Source organism: Tachysurus fulvidraco, chromosome 20 (assembly GCF_022655615.1).
Source record: "Tachysurus fulvidraco isolate hzauxx_2018 chromosome 20, HZAU_PFXX_2.0, whole genome shotgun sequence".
NCBI lineage: Eukaryota > Metazoa > Chordata > Actinopteri > Siluriformes > Bagridae > Tachysurus > Tachysurus fulvidraco.
In genome coordinates this window covers 16,798,901-16,806,400 of record NC_062537.1, presented here as the reverse complement: position 1 = coordinate 16,806,400, position 7,500 = coordinate 16,798,901, and the positions used below count along the sequence as shown (strand labels likewise).

Here is a 7,500-nt window from a genome sequence, read left to right as displayed (position 1 = left end):
TGACAGAGTGACGTGACAGAGTAACAGTGTGAGTAGTTTATCTAAACATGTTACAGTAAGGCGACACGGAGTAAAGTTAGTGAGCAGATTTAGGAGCGTGCTGTTACAGGACAAACATCAACGCAGACGGTGTGACCGCATTAGTGTCCAGTATCTCAGCTCTTTTACACGTCTCACTCGTTAATGAACGTGACATGTGTTTCATCATCTTTACTCATGCTGAATGTTGCAGAAGGTCTTACATGCAGGGGGTAGTTCCTGTTAGCACTCACGTTATAGCCACAATAAATACTTACATCCTGCAGAACCTTCTTTCTCTGTCTGTCTATATCTCTGTCTATCTCTAAATATCTGTCTATATCTCTGTCTATCTCCACCTCTATATATCTGTCTCTCTCTCTCTCTCTCTATCTATCTATCTATCTATCTATCTATCTATCTATCTATCTATCTATCTATATATGTCTGTCTCTCTCTGTCTCTTTAAAAAAAAAAGGCAGTAGTGGCTCTGGGTTGTTGATCGGAGGATCGGGGTTCAAGGCCCAGCAGAGCCAATTGCCACTGCTGGGCCCTTGAGCAAGGCCCTCAACCCTCCCTGCTCCAGGGGTGCTGTATAGCAGCCCCTGCACTCTGACCCCAACCTCCGCAGTTGGGGTATGTGAAGAAAAGTATTCCACTGTGCTGTGATGCATGTGTGGTGACAATAAAGGCTTCTATGCCCCCGTTCTATTCTTCTTCTCTCTCTCTCTCTCTCTCTCACACACACACACACACACACACACACACACACACTTACTTTCTCTTTATAAAAAAAAAAAAACACAGCTTGCCTTTTACCAAGAAACCAGAACAAGCAAACATCTCTGTCCTGAAGTCTTAGCAAACCACTGAGCTTCTTAGAAAGTGCTGATCTCTGAGACTCCTTCCATAAATGTCAAAATCAAAAATTCCCTTGAAAAATATACAACATTTATTAAATCCAGGTATTATTATTCTTCGGTGATCACTAACGTCTGCCGTATTGATCCTCGTGAATGAGCTGTTCCTATGGAAACGATGGGTATAATGATGGCAGTTACTATAGAAACATGCATTAATATAAATCAGCCTGAGACGTGCATAAAATATCACACACCTTCTGACCAATCAGATTTGAGAATTCAGCTGGACAGTCCTGTTATAGGTCACGGCAGGTCTGATTATATTTGCAAAATATTATAATACAATATTATAAGAACAGCGAGATCACCAAGAACAGCTCTGAAAGACATGCGTGGCCATAAATATACAGTTTTTCTTAATACGTTTGTCCTAAAATGCCTAATGATGCAGGTATTGTGATATATGAACACAGTTCACTTATTTCATTAACATACAGAGCTACGTTGAGAATAAATTCAAGAGTATTCATTGTGTTTGAGGTGAAGGTTCTAACCATCATCTAACGGCAGCATCTAACAATCATAATACAGGAGTCCAGCAAGGGTCAGACATAATACTGTGCCCCAGAGCAGAGAGGGTTAAGGGCCTTGCTTAAGGGCCCAAAAGTGGCAGTTTGGCAGTTCTGGGGGTTGAACCCTGGTTCTCCCATCAGTAACCCAGAGCCTTAACTGCTTGAGAAACCAACGACGTCTCCTAATGCATCACTGGGCTCACGACCAATCAGTTTGTATTCACGAATTAGTTCGTTATTCATGATTCAGTTTAAAAACTGTTTACATTAAAACTGTTTACATTAAAACTGTTCATTTCTCTAAAACGTCTCAGAGACACATTTGTTACTGATGTCTTTCTCAGTGGGAGTAAAACCATAAGCTCCTCTTCACAAATGCTTTGATTTTAGTTTTGTTTCTTTACATTCAGCAGGTGAGCTTCAGGAAAACATCAGTGTTTCTCACAATTTTACTCTGTGAACGCTGTTAGTGAGAAAAATGTTTGCATAGTTGACCAGCGCTGGAAATGTATACAAAAATGTCTTGGCTGTAATGTGTTTTTATTTTACAGCATAAAGCAGGTCCTGCTCTCTTTATACTCCAAAAAAAAACCAAACAACTTAATCATTGAATCTTAACTGTTTTTGTAATCTGAACCTGCCTTGTGTACTTTCCTCTGCAGGTTATTTCGAACCTCTGGCTTGTCCATGCATGCTGAATTTGAAGCTGAATGACTAATAACACAGAGCTGTGATTGGGCTAGTAGATGTCGGTAAATCTACTGTGTTACATAACAAACTAGTGCTTGTTTTTGCATTAGGAGGATTTCTATTGAACGTACTGTGAACTCGACAGAAAGCAAAAACAAACACGCATTTGTTATTTCACGCGCCGTTGGTTATGATTTTAAAGGTCATCCTTGGTCACAATCTATATGATCTAAGAAAGGTGTGTATATATAAGGTTATTCTTCACCTGGCCCCCGCTTACAAGAGTGCCACGGATCAGGGTTTTTGGACCAGTCCCAGGCTTTAAAACTGTTCCTACTTTACCAGGTGTACCGAGTTCAAGTGGCCCTGAGTCCGGCAGAAAAAAAAAACACGTTACAGGAGCCATGACTTCGAATTTTAAACACTGATTCTGTTACTCCACAGTGCACTGACATGGCAAACCTGGATATGATAATAATCCAGTGAATTGATCAGATCATTTATACTTAGGAGCAAAGAGCAGAAACCTGGCTTGAGTGCAACACCTAAACAAAGCGCCTCAGCGGCCACAGATAGGTAATTAAAATTAAACACACAATGCCAAATATTGTAAAAAAAAAAATCACTTGACACTGTTACTTACATACACTCTGTTTAGCATGTATACTACATTTAACAGAAATTTTAAGTAGCTTATTTGAGTCGTTTGAAATATTTAAAGAGACTTTATACAGACTTTCTGAAACTATAACACTGTTGTCTGTATACTGGGCAAAATGACGTTGGTGCAGTCAGAAGCAAAGCTCACACGTGGGGAACGTTTTATTGGCCTGAAAAGTGTGAAAGTGTTGATGCATAACAAGGGTGAGGTTGACTGGGCTGTGTGTGTGTGTGTGTGGCTTCCAGACTTCAGGAGCATGGTGTTCTGCTTTGGTATTTTTAGTGAGATTTATTCAGCCAAAAAAGATGGTTTATTAACGCTGCATTACTCTTCACACTGCTGCTGTATCAGTGTTCAATCCCTTTAAAGGGTTATATCTGTGATCCAGCGGCACTTCCAGTCTCTCCATGATGGCGTCTTTGGCCGGCGCTCTTTTGATGAGATCATCGTTTTGCTCATCTTCAGAAGGTTCAGCGCGAATAATCTGAAGACGGACAACACGATGATCTCATCAAAAACGCACCAGAGACTGGAACACACTCTTCTTTCACACGTCTCATCTTTACGGCCCAAAAAAATCCTCCTTTTTTTGTTGTTTTGTTTTAATGTTTTCAGCACATCAAAACACTTCAGCACAACCAAATGTTTGTGTTAGTAATAAGCACTCTAAGTAGAATTCTTTCTCTGTACATACAGTACCAGCTTAGGTTAGAGCACAGGGTCACAATGATGCAGCCCCCCCCTTTATCCTAGTCAGGGTGACGCCGGATTTGGAGCCAGTTGTGCTCGTTCCCTCTGTCCCATTGAGAAGACTACCAATCATCAGAAGCAGAAGCTGTGGACATGTTTGTGTTTGTTTTACACTCCGTTCGCTCCTCGTGAGGCCACGGATCAGGGCGGGACTCACCTTGATGTGTCATCCTATGAGCGTTAAACTTTCGTCCCACTAAAAAACAAATACCTAACAGACACTGAGACTTCCTTTCGTGTGTATTAGCTCTGTGTGTCTAACTCTCTGTAAACCCACCAGTAGTGATTTTCCCACAGGCTGAACTAAATAAATACTGACACTTCTAGGAAACATTTTATTACCATGTTGTAATAAAATATGGGTGAAAGCCAGGCTTTCTTTTCCACAGGGTGTGTGGATGTCAGGAAGCAATGAGGTTTTAACACTTTAAGTCACAGGTCGCTGTACTATGACTTCATCAGTAGGCGGTCCTTCTTTATTACTGGTTGCCATAGTAATAACGTTTATCAGTGGGTGGAGCCACTAGCATTCCACTCAACAACAACTCGGTTTTCTTGCCCCGCAAAATAAAACAATTCTTAAGAGAGATTTGGCATTTATGTCTAATAACGATCAGTGTACATCTGAATCATATATGAGATGAAGGAGAAGCGGCCGCTTTGATACCAATCACCTGCAAAATACTGGCTCCGCTAACAGCTCCGTATTTGCATAAACTTTTCTCAAACATTGTCACTCCCTGGACATTCCCACATCTAGTCGCCTTCACTCATTTCGCCATAAGTCAAAAGCTTTTATTAAATATATGAACAATCTTTTCATATTGAATGAGTGTTTTTTTTTTAGTACATTATATTTTTTTGTCTGGCATCTTTGGAGTTAAACGTAGCTTTATCCGAAGGTCGTTTATTATTTTTGACGTACCCAAGATGAAGTTCCAGATCCAGGCATACAAAAAGGTTCTTTACAAAACGATCAACCGAGGAAAGATATACCTTCGAATCTCACTAGTTTCTGTATGGGGAAAAAAACTGTTCCTGATTCTCCACAGACCTGCACTAACCTACTTAGGTGAAATCTTTTCTAAGCCTGTGGTGCATTAGCTACACGTCCAAGCGTACACACACGCTCATGACGTGTTAACATGGCACCGTCTGCCGCAAGAAAAAGTCATCTGTACGAGTCGTCTGGCAGTTCGCCCAATCAAAACACTCGACGGCGTTTAAACATCGCTCTGGGTCACGGCTTCAAGTGCAGTCCAACTCTGGATCATGGATTCAGCACCTGCGCCATTTCTTCTTATTAATGATGAGATTTTGAACTTTTGTTCAATTTTCTAAAACAGTCTAGGGCCGAACGATATATCAATATAATGTGAATATCATGATAAATGCAATAACAATACACCTTCCATGAAATATTATAAATTAAATGCTACTGAATAGAAGGCATCGATTTGATGTAAGTAAAAAAGAAAAGGGGGAAAAAAGCAACTTTTTTTGCCTTTTGTAGGCTTTAAAGAAAACTAGTCACATTCAGTTGATTAGTTTTGGTTGGTTTTTGTTTTGCAGACAGTGTGTAAGCTAAATTGTAGATCAGGATCAGTCATCTTCTACCATAACTGTTCCATTGACTGATCCTTCTTTTATCGTGTAAAGTTCATAAGTTCTCGCATATGTTAGAGCAGCTCGTACTCCTTCCCTTTCTTCTGTCCTCTAATCATAAGAGCTAATAAGACAAGACATGACAACTTGTCTTGGTACAGAGAAACCACAAAACAGACCACAAGGCCTTCCTGTGTTGGTAAACTTTAAGCTGCAGCTTATTTGACTTTTTATGTTACAAAGCTCTCACTGTGGAGACACTTTACCCAAATGCTTATTTAAACTCTCTGGCCAGAAGTTTGTAGAATTATGGCCATCTCTCTCATGGGGTTCTTCTACAAATCAGTGCTACAACGTTAGACACACATTTGTGTAGAATGTCTTAGTTTGCTGAAGTGTTACAGTTTGTCTTTACTGGAGTTAAGAGTCTCAGACACTGTTCAGCATGACAAGGCACCTGTTCACAAAGATCCGTGAAGACACAGTGTGTTAAGGTTCTCACTCTGACTCAACCCCACCGAACACCTTTAGGATGAACTGGAAAACCGACTGAACCCCAGACCTCGTCGCTCGTACAACATCGGGGTCTGATCTCGTTAACGCCCACGCTCCAGTGTCTAGTGGAATCTAGCCTTTGCAGAAGAGTGGAGTTTAATAGAAGAGCCCAAGGGCCTTTTTTACACCTGGTCACTTCCTGTGTTTTCTCTGATCCGATAGCTATCTGATTAGGCCACATAAATGCATCTCGGCGAATCGGATCTCAATCCGATCCTTCTGCTCCCGCTCAAAATGCAAATATATTTTACTTGATTTCCGGGCTAATTGAAATGGAACACGCTTTGGTGTGTGCGGTTTTCAGAATGCAAACAAAAAGAAGACGGAAAAACTTCGGTTATGCTACAAAAACAGCATTTTTGCTTGTTTCAGCAGTGCATTTTAAGACCCAACGATACACCTGGGTGAAAGATCCCTTGTGAGTGACGTACTTCCGTTTGGGGGGAGTATAGCACTGACGTATGGCTTGAACAACCACATTCATTTACACCTGTCCAGTTTCATCTGAAATATGTCCCAGACCACCTCCTGAAGTGGTTTGAGCGATCGGTTTTATATCCGTCTCGAAAACGTTTTGGAGGACATTTCAACCTGGTCTTTTTACGATCGGATAGCTCTCTGTTCACAGAAAACCCATGAAGTGACCAGGTGTAAAAAGCCCCTAAGTGGAACAGGATGTTCAGAAAGCATATGACTGATTGTCAGCTGCCAACAAACCTTTGGGCCGTATAGTGTATGCAAATGAGCTGTTACTATGTAAATCTGAACTTTCAAACCGAAAACAACACCTTCTGTCCGGTCAGAACTAAGAGTTGAGCACGGTCGCCTGTTTAATTGGAAAGATTTGTCCTAATTAGATACCCCATGTTTCAGAGAATTGCAGCTATCGGTCCTTGTTCATTTGTTGCTGGACTGATGCTTTTTTCTGTCATGTGGTTCATACTGTGTTTTAAATAAACAGCCTTTATTAAGAAAGCTCACCATTTCCTCTAGCATGAAGAAAGCTTTCCGTTTCTTCTTGCTTGACTTGGAGAGTCGTGCTACTGCCACAGTGAGAGGCAAATGAGCAGGTGCACGCTGTATTTACTCCCTCAGCCGTGAAAGAAACAGCATCTTCCTTTTTTACACTCTACATGCACCAGAGGAAGGTTCCTTAACTACAGAGACTAGAACTGTCATATATACCACCTTAATGCATATTAGCTTCATAATATTCATACGATCTTCATTTAAAAGAAGAGATCCGTTAAGAGCAGGTAAAATAAGATGTCTCTGAGCTAGCGAACCTTTTTTTTTTTTTTTTTCTTTTCATTTTCCGAACTATTTACTCGAACCACACTCCTACTATTTTGTCGAAACCCACAATCAGACCAACATTCATTGTGTGTGTGTCTGTGAGTGTGTGTGTGTGTCTGTGAGTGTGTGTGTCTGTGTGTGTGTGTCTGTGAGTGTGTGTGTGTGTCTGTGAGTGTGTGTGTGTGTCTGTGAGTGTGTGTGTGTGTCTGTGAGTGTGTGTGTGTGTGTGTCTGTGAGTGTGTGTGTGTGTGTCTGTGAGTGTGTGTGTGTGTGTCTGTGAGTGTGTGTGTGTGTGTCTGTGAGTGTGTGTGTGTGTCTGTGAGTGTGTGTGTGTGTCTGTGAGTGTGTGTGTGTGTCTGTGAGTGTGTGTGTGTGTCTGTGAGTGTGTGTGTGTCTGTGAGTGAGTGTGTGTGTCTGTGAGTGTGTGTGTGTGTGTGTGTCTGTGAGTGTGTGTGTGTGTGTGTGTGTCTGTGAGTGTGTGTGTGTGTGT

At 41.3% G+C, this 7,500-nt stretch overlaps 1 protein-coding gene across 3 annotated transcripts in view; it reads left to right on the top strand.

The window, feature by feature from the left end:
* The window catches only part of ppp3ccb (protein phosphatase 3, catalytic subunit, gamma isozyme, b), a 41,845-nt gene that overhangs the window by 1,033 nt on the left and 33,312 nt on the right, over positions 1-7,500 (top strand). The gene's annotated exons all lie outside the window — the stretch shown is intronic.